The sequence below is a fragment of the Delphinapterus leucas genome, chromosome 1 (assembly GCF_059928025.1).
Source record: "Delphinapterus leucas isolate spDelLeu-1000000601 "Yukka" chromosome 1, BTC_Dleu_Yukka2, whole genome shotgun sequence".
NCBI lineage: Eukaryota > Metazoa > Chordata > Mammalia > Artiodactyla > Monodontidae > Delphinapterus > Delphinapterus leucas.
The window spans coordinates 113738590-113754231 of NC_143129.1; the positions used below are offsets into that span (position 1 = coordinate 113738590).

The following is a 15642-nucleotide window of genomic DNA, read 5'->3' on the forward strand; positions in this document are numbered from 1 at the left end:
TTTTTCCTTCTTTTTCACAGCTACAAAACACTTCAGTATTTCTAATTTATTTCTGCTTACAATACAGATGTTCTCAATTGTGTTTCTAACTACATTTCAACCATTATGATCGCGTTTATTTGTTTGTGTCAGCACACAAGCAGGGGTTGAATGTGCAATACACAATAGTGAGGCTTCGAGAAGCCTGTAAGAGGCCTCTTGTGCTTTAGTTATCAACAAATTAAAGCAGCTTGGCGGCACTAGCTTTATCATCAGTGGTTTTCATCTCCGGATAATTCGCCTGCAGTTGGGTAAGCAGCGCGACAGCCCTCTCTTGGTGCAGAAAGGTTGCACGCCTTAAAACAGCACTTTTCGAGATGACCATTTGGAAGGAACATTTGGAGAACATTTGGGTTATGTCCTCTAACTGAATTTCCAAGCTGTTGGTAACAGGCTAAAGAAAACGCAGTCTGTACTGAATCCTAAGAAAGCAAGAGTGTAAGAGCCTTGAAGGTCATGTGTAAATATTGACATTTTAATTTTATTTAGCATACCAAAGTGGAGCCCTCCAGTTGCTTATCTTGCCATAAAAACCCACCCATCTGCACTGCCCCGCAGATTGTCGGGGAAGATCTGATCTGAGCAGCCGTGGGCACTCCTCCCTGCCTTTGTTAACAAGGCTGAGTTTTGTTTGTGCAAAATCTGAGTCAGAGGGGTGTTCCTCCCCTCTCATCTCCACCGCGGACCGATGCACCTGATTAGATAACAGAAATCTGTGGGCTGAATGTTCATGTAGGGACAGGAAAGCCAAGAGGCAAACACACTCAGGGAAAACAGCCGCTTGCTCGCTCACAGAGTCAAGTCAGGTGTCCAAAACCAAAGTTACTCGAGGAACCAATAACTGGCTAATTTGGCCGGAACACCCTCTTGTGTGTCCTCAGAAGCAGCATGAGGAATAAATGCCAACGTGTCCTCAGGCTTTGTATCCTTCTCACAATCCAGGACTCCACCTGCAGAGCTTAATTTAAACAGGGCCGAATTCTGAAGGTGAGGTACAAGTGATAGCTTGGTCTTCCCACCAACAACAGTGGTTAGGGCTCCCCACACACTTAGCAATTTCGCCAAGATGCTTGAGTGTTAGCCGACAATGGCATTGCTTTCCTACACCAGAGCCAAGAGCCCTGCTTATGTAGAACAGCCTGGCAGTTTGATAAGATGCCTGAGGCTCCCATCTCCCTACAGCGAGGTCACTAGAATCATTTTCCTCCTGAGACATAGTGAATGGAAATGCAGGTCCGGCAGATACAAGGAGCCAGTGAGTGAAACATGGAGGAACCAGGGCCACCTCAAGTGGCCTTTGGCCTAAAAGTTTTCTTCTAAGTGGAAAGAAGAAAATTGAATGCGGGAACAAAATGATCTTTGAATGCTTCATAACTCAGGCTCTGACTTACTCAAAAAGGGGGACATGATATTAAAGACCAACACTATTTTCTGCCCTCTGCATTTGAGCTTTGAAGGGTGCTCCTCAAACATTCCTGATCTAGGGCTTCCCTGGTGGCGCAGTGGTTGAGAGTCCTCCTGCCGATGCAGGGGACACGGGTTCGTGCCCCGGTCCGGGAGGATCCCACATGCCGCGGAGCGGCTGGGCCCATGAGCCATGGCCACTGAGCTGCGCATCCGGAGCCTGTGCTCCGCAACGAGAATGGCCACCACAGTGAGAGGCCCGCGTACCTCAAAAAAAAAAAAAAAAAAAAAATTCCTGATCTAGCCTCTGTGCCCAAATCAATGTCATGATTTACAATTCACACTATAGTTGAAATATTAACCGTCCTTCCTTACTCTAGCCTTGTTAAGTCCTGGCCTGCACAGCTACTGAAATAGTGCAATATATTAAAGCACTCTCAAAGATATGTTGTTTGTCTTGTTTTGTTTTTAAGCAGTACTGAGTGGGCGGAGTCAGTCCCATTCAAAATTCCCAAGCGGGCAAAATGTGTGTCAGTTGGCCCCTTCCTCCTTTGTCTGTGCTTTCCCCTCACCTACTTAGCAAACCTTCCTTTCATTCCCAGTGATGAACTTCCAAGTTCCTTCTAGCTCAGCTAGTTCCTTTCAGTCACTGGAAGACAAAGCTAATAACTACCTTAATGTATTTGCCTGCAGAAAGTAATCTTTTGTTCTGCAAAAACCAAGAGAATTTTCATTTTAAGGGAAACAAAGAAAGCTGAAGGAATGACTCTTTGGAGGTAGAATGTCAGAGACATGACGCTTGGATAAAATATAACTTGGGGCAGAGGAGTATACCCTCAGCATCCCTAAAGTGGATGAAACAGTCAAGTCAGTACCCATCAGGCAGACCTGCTAAATTTCAAGACGGAGACTACCCACCACATTCCCACTGTGATGTTTTAAGCATGGTGTATAGTAAGCTCTACCTACCTACTCAGAACTTAATACTAATTAGTTCTAATTAATCTTATACCTGATTCCTAAATAACTGAACTAAATTAACAGAGTCTAGTTATTCCGGTTATTCTCAAGGCCCTATGGAACAGTGGTTTTAAAAATTCCAGAAATGAATAAAGAAGGCATTGGAGTTGCTCTGAAACATCTAAGTCAGAGTAGTACAATTCATTGTTTTTATACAGAATTTGATTACCTGGTTAGCCCTGATTTGTTTCAGTCTAAAACCTATGATGCTTTCTTTTCAGTTTGTTCTCCTCCACATACTTGAACCTGTAGAGGTGGGAGGGGAGACAAAGAAGACTTGTTTTATTTGAGCTTGTGAAAATAATGGCTGTTATCAAGTTCAATGTCATAAGTTTTCCTCCACAAGAAGGAACAGTATACTTCCTGGTGAGCGATAGTTCTTTAGTACATAGAAATGGTTCCTAATTCTCAGCAGATAGAGCACTTGAGGAAACAGGGGCATTCTCCTAAATCACAAAGAATAACGTGATGGTCAGTATGATTGACTGGTGTAAGCTTTCATAGCTTCTTTCACGCTGAGATCCTGAAATATGGGAAAAGAACAGTGCCGGCTGGCCAGGGGAAGCCATTGCTGGGAAAAGGAGCATAAACATCCCCAAATATCCTGGTTTTCCCAGGATAACCATCATTTTCAACATTATTCTGAAAAGTAATAAGGTAATAAGAATAGGAAATTTAGGCTATGTTTACTGGATTCATAAAACATTCCCCTCAAAAGGGGGACATTTTTAATTTTTCATGAAGTTTGAAATCTACAATGGTCTGGCATCATTTCCAGGCATATAGAAGGAATTCATTTTTATTTTCATCTGAATTAGTGTATCCCAAACAGTGTGCACATCAGAAGCACCTGGGAATTATGTGGGGTTTGGGGTTTTTGTTTATTTATTTGCTTGTTTGTTTGGCTTCATAATGTATTTTACTACCCCACCATAAATCTACACTGAAATTGAATTTTGTAATCTGTGTCAAAGAAATATATTCTTAGAATGATTCCCCAAGGAACTTCTGAGACTGACCCCCTAATTCAACAACACTAATATTAACACTTTAACCTTACCTTTGAATGCTGTGATGACCAATTTTCAGATTTAAAACCCACACCTTCTAAATTTGGTGCATGGGGACAAGGAAAGGAGAGAGTGTTTAAGCACTAAAGACAATGTTGACAAAAGTGAACACAAGGTTAAGGAATTTAGAACCCAGTATAAAAGGAGCAAAGAACTCTTTCTTCCCATGTCTTCTTTCACTGTGCTCTCTCGATTTTTCTCACAGTATGGCTCCCAGGCCCTCTCCCAATACCTACTCTGTAAGGCTTTTACCCCATGGCCCTTTTACCCTCTCCCCCTGCACATTTGCTTAGTTGATCTTCCCCATCTCCTTGACTCCAACCCCATATATATTTGATTCATGTATTAGTCTGCTCAGGCTGCCATAGCAAGGTACCACAAACTGGGTGGCTTAAACCACAGACATTTATATTCTCACAGTTCTGGAGGCTAGAAGTCTGAGATAAGATGTTGTCAGGGTTGGTTTCCTCTGGGGCCTGTCTCCTTGGCTTGTAGATGGCCATCTTCTCCCTGGGTCTTCACATGGTCTTCTTTCTGTGTGTCTCTGTGTCCTAATTTCTTCTTATTATTAAGACACCATCCATATTGGAATAGGGCTTACCCCAATAACCTCATTTTAATTTATTGCCTCTTTCAAGACATTATCTACAAACACAATCACATTCTGAAGTTAGGGGTCAGGACTTAAAGATGTGAACTTTGGGGTAGAATTCAGCCCATAACAGCTCTGAATCATCTAACTCTAGACCTACATGATGACTGGCTCGCGTGTTTGAAAATCTCTCACATGAAAACAAGGGACAAGACCTCTGTATTCCTTAAGAGATCAAAACAAGGACCAATGTGTGGAAGATAAAGGTTGAAAGTCTCAGCCCACATAAAGAATTATGTGACAATGAAAGGAATCTAGTTATTAGGGGCTGCAGCCCCTGACAGCGTGTCCCCATCACCAGAAGGGCATGGCAGAGACTGGATGGACCCCTGTTGCTCAGGAAAATCTAGCAGGAGCCTATAAGGTCCCTTTTCCTTCTTTAATAAGATGACTTTAATGAGGAAAATGAGCTCACATGGATTAAATCAAGATGATCAAAATAAAGCAGTAGAAAATCCAAAAAGCCTATGCCTAGATGTGTCTGTAAACATAACATAATCAGATATGAGGAGAAAGGTTCTTTGGAACTCTTAGATTCATCCTTTCCCTGGGGTAATATCACACAAATAAGGTAAGAGTGTGAACCATTTCAAAAGTAGTGAGGCCTCAGGTAACACGGGGAAGGCTAGAGCAACTCAGAAATGTCTTTCCCAAGAGAAAATGATCATTCAGCACGTGGATGTCCATGGCAACTTAAATGGAGATTTTCCCACAGAAATCACAAAGATCAGAGCCCAGGTGATCTGACACAACAACTCTGCTCTAAGCATCAACTTACAAGGTATGTGCACGAAAGCCATTCAGGAGGCCGTTGGGTGGCATGAGTCAGCATCAGCAGGCCAGTTGTTGGAAGACCCTGACTCCAGGACCCATCCTTCCATATGTAAGTCCACTGACCTATGGTAAGGCCTTGTCTTCTTTGAACCTCAATGTCTTAATCTGTAAAATAAGAATAATATTACCGATCCTCACAGCAAGTTGTGAGAATTGATGTAATCATATAATTTATGAATTTAACTATGCAATTTAATTCAACTTAACTGTAGAACATTATTCAAATATATGGTATTAATATCATTGCTTTTCTTCTTGCCCAAGGTCACTGCCTATACTGTGTGCTATAAATGCAAGTCATCTTCCTCTTAGATGGAACATGAGAGGTTTCTAGGGACACTCTTTGACAGCACAACTCATTTGGAAAGATGCAGACTTCCTAGACACAGTGGAGAAAATAATCCAGGAGAGGCATTCCTATCCCAAGAGACTACAAGGACATAATCAAAACCAAAAGCTGAAGAATGTACAAAAATGAAGAAATTCCATACATCAGAGAGGCAAGTGATCTTGAGATTCTTTTCATAGATGATACATCCAAACTTTACTCCCCATTAAGCTCTATCTAAGATGCTTATTAAAAATGCAGGGACTTCCCTGACAGTCCAGTAGTTAAGACTCCACAATTCCACTGCAGGAGGTGCGGGTTCAATCTCTGGTCGGGGAACTGAGATCCCACATGCCGCATGGCGTGGCTAGATAAACAAACAAGCAAACAAACAAATATGCAGACTCTCCCTTCCTGGAAATCCTCCCCTCTACCATCACCCCTGATATTCTAGTTCAGTAGGACAACACTTTGATAAACACTTTCCCGGAGAGTGAATTCAGACTCTCCAAAAAAAACATCTCATGCTTCTTACACTATGGAGGCTTTGCAGTATTTACCAAACCTGGGTTCCATGCGCAGTATCTAGGGGTGACCTGGGGTTTCCTTAGCATCTCTCTCCAGTATCTCCAGCTGCCTCCCTCCAAAATATGTCAAAATAAGCATTCAAGCTAAGTAAAGATTTTATGCTTGCTGAACAAAGCAGCCTCGAGTCAAGGCCCCTAATCCTTCTCTCCTTCCAGATTACCACCTTAAACCCCTGTATCTAGAAATTTTGGATTTGCCAACTGCCCAGAAAGATGAGAGCTACTTGTGTGACAGTGTCAAGTCCCTGCTGAGCTGTGTGAGGCTGGCATATGTAGAGCTGTCTTGGCTTATCAAGGGCTCCTCCTGGCACATGTAGCTCAGATGGAATGAAGGGCCTGGGAAGACTCACCCATCCTACCCAACCCACCACCCACTTCCACCAGTTTACACAAGAATAAGTGAAACAGGGCTTCCCTGGTGGCGCAGTGGTTGGGAGTCCGCCTGCCGATGCAGGGGACGCGGGTTTGTGCCTCGGTCCGGGAAGATCCCACATGCCGCGGAGCGGCTGGGCCCATGAGCCATGGCCGCTGAGCCTGCACGTCCAGAGCCTGTGCTCCGCAACGGGAGAGGCCACAACAGTGAGAGGCCCGCGTACCGCAAAAAAAAACAAAAAAGAATAAGTGAAACAGCCAAAAACCAACTCTGAAATATATCTCTAAAGACCATGAAGCCCTGAGTAAGAAACTGAGACATTTATGGGAACCTTTGGAATTTTGGAATTCTGTTCTTACACCCTGCTAATCGCTGTCACTGAGAAGTAGCAGGACCAGTTTTTGCCGGTCATTATCACCTGCCCTTGACATGATGGACTCACCTGCTGCTTCTCCAGATCATGCCCCGTCGATCCTGTAGCCATGGCCACATACAGCCTCTGGGTTCTCCCCTGACAGCCTGACCCACCTAAATCCAGGAAAATGTTTGAATCAGTGAGGGATAACAAATAGCAGGTGACACTTGAAGACAAACCCTTGTATCCTACACTATTTCTCTCTTTGCTAAGAAGTATATTTGCAATCTGATCAGTAGAGTATATGTAGCACTCTCTTTTATAATATTTTTGTAGAAATCAATACAGTGTAACCAAATTGGTGTCAATAGGTTAGATTCCTTATTTATCATTATTGAGACTTTTCATTTCTTCATTGAAAAACTATTGGTTTACATCATGCCATTTGACTTCTGGCTCAAGTGCTTTCAAAGAAGCTGATTTCTAAAAATGCATCCTTGAAAGCCTGACAGTCTAACAGTTGAAAAATCTAAGTCAGGACAGAATGGCAGACTAAAGATGGGTAAGATGCGAAAGTAAGAGGATAACTAAGGGCAATATTAAGTATACAAATATATGTTTATCAACAAAAACCAGAAGACCAAATGGAGCAGCTAGTAATAAAAAATAGGCAAGCACATTTTGACTTAAATTTTAAAAAGTACCCAGTATCCCAATACCTTTCCTATTGAAAGAAAAAAATGTAGCCATTATTCAAAGGGAAATGTGTGTGTGTGTGTGTGTGTGTGTGTGTGTGTGTGTGAGTGTGTGTGTGGTACATTAAGACGAGTTCCACTTCAATTTCTGAGCCTCGTTAAGTCATCATCCTCATCTTTCCATTTGTGCAAGGTTTCAGAGTCTACAATGCACTTTCACAAATACTACGTATTCATCCAACCAACATTTATTGAGTTCCTCCTCTCTTTCAGTCTGCTGGACACAGGAAGTAAAAACATAAAAAGTTAATACTTACCTTTGAGAAGTCCATAGAAGCAATCTCCTATCCTAAACAAATTTAAGGAAGGGAAAGTCTTTGCAAAGATCAGAATGGGACAATGATTTTTTAACATGCAATTTTCCCCTTAGAATTCCAAAATCCTAGTAATGACAAAGGGGAAAAAATGATCACCAATTTCCCCATATTTTGAGAAAGCCATTTCACTACTTCTCACTCATTGGACTCCGTTACTAATCATTTGAGAGTTTCATAGAGTGTAAGCGGGCATGCCTCCTAAGCCTAAAAGCCTAAAAGTTTTAAGGGATGCCCTTAGACCTATAGACCTCTTCTCTATTTGCCATGTCCTGGACTAAAAGGCGGTAATATCCTTTCTCCTTAATTGTAATAGGTTAGGCATTAGGTTTACGAATAAACCTTGAGTATATCAATTTAAAAAGCAATTAAGGATCACCTGTGATGTGTCATGCACTGTGATAGGAATTACAAGAGAAAAGTAAAAGCATGTCCCTGACCACAGGGAGCTCAGGAGGGGAGAAATACATATAAAAAATATATTTAAAAATACATATATGTTTACATATATATAAGTAAATATAAAGCAAATGCTCCACAATCAAGGTAAAGGTAGTACCTGAGGGTAGACTTTTTCACCTAGCTAATCTTTTCAACTCTCTCACTAACGTCCTCGACATTTTATGCTGGCGGGAGGAGCATCTGAAACAGATAGCTGTCATGTTTTAGGCACTATGTTCTGCTGTTATTTAAATTCTTCAAAATGTTAGAATGGGTTATGAAAATATGTCCTCTGAGCCCTTTAGAAAACAAGCCAGACTAATTTCACTTAGAAAAGAAATCACACCAGATTAATAGTCTTATTTTGATGAGAATATTGAATTAGCTACTAGATAGATCTAGTGAATCTTGACTTGAACAAGAATTCTGAGAGGGTCTCAAGAGTTCCTGCTGGTCATGTTGAAAAATAATTTGTACCAAATGATACCACAATAAGATGAATTCATAATGATTAAACTACAGTGCCCAAATGGTGCTGGTCAGCCTTGTGGAGAGTCTCTAAAGACATTCCTTAGGCCTGTGCCCTCAGCCCTGTTTTAGCAACATGTTACACAACAATTTGCACAGAGATGTAAAAAGTATGCTGTACTGAAACTCCAATGAATTTTAAAATCTCAGAATACGGCAAAAAACTGGCACTGAGCCTGGTCCATGAAAAATATATTTTTGAAAGTTTCTATAATGAATGAATGAATAAACAAATGGATTGCATAGATTTGAAAGAGGAACTAACATTTAATAAATCATGTAATGAGATAAATGTAAGGTCCTACACCAGGGTCTAAAACTACCAAAGTACAACAGAGAAGGAGAGAGTTCTCTGAGCAGTTTGATTGGAGTAGCCACCTCCTCCCCCCACAAAAAAGATAAAACATAAACAAAAACATTTAATACTCTAATTGGTCATATCAATAGAAGTATAGAACCTAGAATGAAGGAGGTGATAGTCTACTTTGTACTATCAGCCCATACGGAGCATTTTGTTCAATTATGAATGCTACACACTGAAATAACTTAAGGGAAATTGAATGGTGGGTAGGCTAAATATCATGTCATATGAGAAATAATTTATTATACTATGTGGGATTATCACCATAGTCATAAAAAGAACTAAGTGACAAGTGCTTTACATGCATTTTCTCATTAGGTCCTCACAACATTTTGCCTGCGAAGCAAGTACTATTATTATCCCATTTAACAAATAAGAAAATAAAGGCTGAGAGAGGCCAGGCAATTTGCCCAAAGTCAGAGAGGTGATAGACAGAGGCAGCTTTGAATCTCAGCAAGGCTTCTCTGATTCTAGAGCTTACACACTTAAGAAAAGGAGGCAAATATTGGAAAGACTATGATGTGGACACAGAATTGGAGCCTATTCATACTGGCTTCAATAAAGAGCACTGGAACCAAAGAATGGAAGCTACTGGGAAAACCGGCTCATTATATGAAAAAATTTATAATAGTTCTTTTAGGTGTCTCACACAGATCCCCTCCCATGCTTTTCCACACCATTTCAGATCAAATTGACCATTTCCTTGAATGAGGGCAATTATATTAATTGCAAACAGTTTTCTGTTTTCTGTCTATAAGAACTCACAGTTCAGATTTTTAAGGTGGTAGTTACTGTTGGTCACATTTCTATGTCTATCTATATTTCTGTTCCTATTAACTACTGCACAGATCTGAGCAATGTGAGGATCAAAGATGTGTAGTTTTGACTTTATAAAATATGCTAGCTATAGCTGCCCTTGAAAGCCAGGAATTGTGCCTTCCCTCGGTGCCACCTTGAAGCCACCATGGGAGATGTACAAGTCACCCTAGGTTTCAAAAAGAAGCAATCCATTTCCAAGTTGCAATCTACTTGAAATAATCTCCCCAATTACATGGAAGTAATTTACTCTATATTTACTTTCTGCTTTGGACTATCAAATATCTCTTCCTCTCACCCGCAGGGGCAGCAGCTGGGATTAAAACTTCCACTACCCTCCGGGCTGGGGCTTTATTATTTAACTCTTTCGTGCCCAGGAGTGGACAAGGTTTGCACCAGATGATGACTAAACTTCCCTTTAGCCTAAGACATATTATTGCAATATTAACCTTATTTATTTTAGATCCAACCTATTTCCAAAGCTGTTTATTGTTTTTAGTACAAATTCTTTCTCCAACACTGAGGCAGACCAACATAAAGCTAAGCAGTAGGAAAGTAAAACATTTAATCAGCTAAAAAATCCACCCATGCAATACCAAAGAGACAAATGTATGTATTGTTTGCTACAAGGTCAGGAAGAGCTCCAGGGGTGCTAAGCCCAGTGGCACCTCTCAGCGGGGTAAAGTTTCACTTTCCACCCTACCAGTTGAGGTCGCCAGAGCTCAGAAAAGGGAGCATTTTTATTTCTAATTCTCTGTCCTGGGTGTAGCCCTCCAAATCTCTGGGCTTCCTCCTGTTCTGTCTCCTATGGAGAGGAAGAAAAAGCCTTTTCAAATCAATCTTGGCCTCTCAAAACCCAGAACCGTGGGTGAGCATGACTCTTTGTTTTTAATAGTAGGCTTTATTTCTTAGAGCTATTTTAGGTTTACAGAAAAACTGAGCAGAAAGTACAGACGGTTCCCATATACCCCTCCCCTCCCCCACCCCCATCTCCACAGTTTCCCCCATTATGACACCTGGTCTTGAGCATGACTTTCAATAGAGTGGTCCAGGTTTGCAGTTCTGAAGTTTCCTGACCTTAAGGTGGCTAAGAACGTGGTCAGACCCATCCCTGTTCCAAATAGAACTCACTCACTCTGGAGGCTTCCATCAGCTGCTGGGACCAGCCATCCCATCCTGAGCTGAGCTCTTCAACAAAATGAACCTGGCCCAGAGGCAGCCGCCACTAAAATCAAGCCAGACAGGAAGCAGGAGGCAGCAATGGGCTCTGGGAAGAGCCTGAGGACAGCAAGTTTCAACAGAGTATTTTGAAGAGATCGTTGGCAACATTATCTTATTAAATTACAGAGGGATCATCCTTACTTGCGTAAACTCTTCATGAAAAACAATTAGGCAGCCATCATGGTGCTATTATCAGTGAGAGTTGCCCCCGCAAATCTCTTTGGCCAGGGCTGCTGTGCTAGGATGAACTTCTCCCTGTGCCTGGCCCTCTTTCTGCACTAGCTTTTAATTGCTAACGAATTAAACTTTCCAAGGAGATAAGAATAATGTTGTTTTGTTTGCACACAGGCTGCATGACTAACAAAGACAATATAAATAAACCCATTCCAAGCTTTATCTGCTTTATCTGCGGGTGGACACACAGTGCCTGTGTTCTAGTGAAGCCTGGGATGGCTTCCACACAAGATTAAGCGGTTATTGTGGAAGCCAAGGCTTGCACACTGTTAAAAGCCCGAGCTAATACGTTCACTTAAGACGTTATGCCTAATTATGCTATCTGGCAGTACGGAAACCTGTTCCCCAAACCTTAAACCATCCTGATGGTTTGGGTGTGGGTCTGAGCCCTGTAAATATGCCAGGACAACTCTGTAGGATTTGGAGCCAACTATGCTCCATGATGGCTATGAAAATGGGCAAAATCTAGTCCTTGTACATTCTATCCCCCCAGGATGGTATGCATTTCTTCTTGGTTCTGTAGCTATCGTAACAAAAAAGTGTGAGGGGAACTGTTTGTGCTTTTATTTTTGGAAACTTAACTTCAATCTCTGCAGGCATCTCCTATGAAATACAGAGCTCTCTGTCCACCAAGTTGTTTGGGAGAGCTGGTGGGGATGGAGTTCTTTATTTATGGGTTTGTTTCAAGTTCAAAGAAGGGCTGCCCTGCGGGATGTAAAGTACAGCATGCTGACTATACGTAATAATACTCTACTGAATATTTGAAAGTTGCTTTCAAATAGAGTAGATCTTAAAACTTATCAGAAGAAAAAAAAATGTTTATAACCAAGTATGGTGACAGACATTAACTACACTTATTGTGGTGGTCATTTCACAGTATATACAAATGTCAAATCATTATGTTGTTTACCTGAAACTAAAATAACATTATATGTCAATTATCCCTCAAAAAAGAAAGAAAAGGAATGCCTTCATGGCTAGGAGAAAAAACTGATGTCTCAAGTTCTGAGTCATGGTTTGTGCTTAGCTCCTGATGTCAGTAGAGTAAAGTGTCATGTGGTTTGTATTCCTTGCCTGTAATCAGGTATGGTGCGGTGTGATACTAACCCTAACCACTGTTTTGGCTGTGTGTTGAATGCACAGAATCCTCTGGTGATGTACGAACATCGTGTGTGTGTGTGTGTGTGTGTGTGTGTGTGTGTGTGTGTACCTTCCTCTGACCCAACCCCACTGATGTAGGGGAAGCAGGTGCAGGGTGCAGTCAACCAGGGTAGGAATCTGATGCACTGAGAGCCAGTCAGAATGTCTGCGGATCACTAACCATCAGTTCAAGAGGCTTCAAAAATGAATTTAATTCGATTACTCAGAGATTGAAATCACACATCAAGGCCTTAGGAGATCTCATGGTGAACTAAATCAAGTGGATCGTTTCATTCCTCAAATCATGCCTGAGGCTCCCAGGCAGAAACCATCATCTCCGGGAGCTTATGAGGCAATCATTCCCCGCCCCCCCAGACATATCTGGACCGTGCCTCCAACAGGTAGAAGCTTGAACCTATGCAGCTATCCTCATCCATACTCCCAGCCTCTTTTCATAGATATTTCCAAATACCTAAAATGACCCTAAGCTCAACAGAGTTGTTTGTTTATTTTTAAAATCTGCAACTTGTCTAAAAGTAGCCCATCATTCCCTAAAACAAGATCCTTTCCCTGCGTCCCACATTCCTCCCTGTAGGATTCTTGCCTTCCCTTCTCTCTTACACCAGACTTCTAACCAAAGCCCGTTGTTGATCACTGCTCTCTGACTTCTAATTCTTCCTTTTCCACGTTCTCAATTTTACTGCTCCAGGCTCTGATTACCTCAGTTTTCCTTGTTTCTCACCATTCTAATCCATTTGTAAATACTGTGTTTATCTTGTTAACTTACTTAAGCAAGAGGTACGCGGGCCTCTCACTGTTGTGGCCTCTCCCGTTGCTGAACACAGGCTCCGGATGCGCAGGCCCAGCCGCCATGGCTCACGGGTCCAGCCACTCCGCGGCATGTGGGATCTTCCCGGACCGGGGCACGAACCCGTGTCCCCTGCATCGGCAGGCGGACTCTCAACCACTGCTCCACCAGGGAAGCCCAGCAAGACCTTTCTTACGGTCATTTCTGGTTCAACCTTTTTCTTGCCTCTGTGTCAGTCTGGCTTCAGTCTTTACCCCTTATTATTCAACCTTTCACCAGCAACCATTGTTCCATCCATCCATCCATTTCACAAGGATTTATTGAACACCTATGGGGATCATGCACTGCTTGAGCCATTGGGAACAAGAAGGTGAATAGGATCAGTCCCTATTCTCAAGGAGCTCACTTGGAAAGGTGGACATGTATGCAGTGCATGCACTTAATTGCCTCAGTGTGGTACAAGCAATAAAGAGGAGCCCAGGATACTCTGGAGGTCCAGACAGGGAAGGGAAGGCAATCAGACGGCCCTCCCCTCCTCCCCCTCCAGGCTCATGTCCCCTCTGCAACACTAACACCAGGCCTTGGCTCACATCGCCCACACCTCGTACCTGAAGTGCCCTTTCTATCCAAATCTTGGCTACATTACAAGATTATAGTCCCTCGGATTCCAGTAACCATCACCAGACCATACTTACCTCCACCTTGGTGAACTTTTAGACTTGCCATTCATAGGACCCAATTTAGGAATTGTTTTATTTGTGTTGCTTTGCCTTCTCAACTCAAGTTTGACCTCTAATTGGAGGGTCTATAATTGTGTCTCCACGCATCTGTTGTATTCTTCACAGGGTGCTGCCAAGAACACAGTAAACACTCAATTAAAAAGACATCTGATGGATTATTGATACTTAGATTTTCCTAACCATTCCCCCCTGCTTTCATAACAGGAGTAACATCACATCTACACATAGTAGGCACTTAATAAAAGGAAGACAGTGTGAGATATAGTAAAGAACAAGGGCTATGAAGTCAAACAGATCCAAGTTCAAATCCCAATTCAACTACACTGTCTGTTTGATCTTGAGCTAGTTTCAATTTTCTGAGCCTCAGGTTCCTAAATTGCAAAATGAGGACTAATAATACACACTTTGTTTCTATTTCAGGGATGATTAAATGAGTCTGTGTAAGTAAAATGCCTGGCACAGTGCTTGGCACATAGTTAGCAACCAAAACATGTTAGATCCTGTCCTTCCCACTATTCTCCCTCCTCTCTCTGTCCCCACTCTTTCACACCAGGCAAAATTTAGCAAAAACCAACAGAGACGTTTAAAACTTCTCCTCCTGTGTGCTTTTGGTTGCAGAACAGAGCTATAAACTTTTCTCAAGCACCCACCTAACCCCTGGTGAGTACCTACATTGTGTTCGTCACACCCAGCTTGTCACAGGGAAAATGTTGGTTTATGTATTTTTTTTTTACTGTTGTTATGTGGACATAAATGTAATAAGAATTCTGTGATCTTTGAGTCCTACAGCTCTCAAAAACATGTGATGCTCTACATTTTTGACTGCCCTTCATTTGGTCCACTGGAATGTGAGATCCAGGGAAATCCCTGTACATTCTTCTGCCCACAGAAAGGGTTAAACATTCCCACTACAAAAGGACTTAGTGCTCTAACTGTAAATGTCATGGGAACATGGCCTGGAAAAGCTGAAGGCCATTGCGTTATACAATTACCTATTTACTGGAGACAGTATATTTAATAACTAATCATCTAATCTAATAATACTGAAGAATATCAGACTGAAAGGTCAAGTGTTTAAGATTAGGAAGAAAGCAGCCTTAAAAGTACATTTAAAAGAGCCTCACAGATCAACAAGTCAGCCTTAGATTCTGCCGTGCTACTGCTGCTTCCAGGCCTTTAGGGAACTCAGAAATGTCACTATCTTTCAAACTCAGAATATATATTACAGCCTCTGCTCACAGGGGTTTTATTGCATGAGGTCTCTTAGTTAGCAGTTGAAGATGATTGTTTCATCTTGTGTAATGGCATATTAGCTCTATGAAGAAAAATGTTATACTAGGAGGTTTTCAGTGTACTCTTAATGAGAGCTTTTGCCCCAAGTGTTATTTTTCCCTTGGGACTTCCTTGTGACAAGTTCTGTTTGCTTCCATTTATGGTTCCCTCTTCTGGACATCTTTCTCAGAGACCTAAGTGGTCATCATTCCCAGAGATTTTCATGGTACAAACTCTTCATTTTGTAAGATCTTAAAAGCCTCATATGGAAAAATCACCCTTTATTCCTCACATTTACGAGCTTGAATAGACCTCTTCCCCATTCTTTAATAAAGGAAAAGTCTTGTCAC

At 41.8% G+C, this 15642-nt stretch overlaps 1 long non-coding RNA gene across 8 annotated transcripts in view; it reads right to left on the reverse strand.

Moving 5' to 3' along the window:
* The window catches only part of LOC111178346 (uncharacterized), a 70191-nt gene that overhangs the window by 24608 nt on the left and 29941 nt on the right, over nt 1-15642 (reverse strand). For 3 of the 8 annotated variants that reach the window (XR_016394795.1, XR_016394793.1, XR_016394790.1), the window contains exons 2-4: nt 13976-14129; nt 6750-6835; nt 1-6483 (exon numbers count right to left, since the gene is read on the reverse strand). The exon at nt 1-6483 is cut by the window's left edge. This is a non-coding gene — a long non-coding RNA (uncharacterized LOC111178346). The other 5 variants (XR_016394802.1, XR_016394792.1, XR_016394791.1 and 2 more) reach the window with 5 other exon arrangements.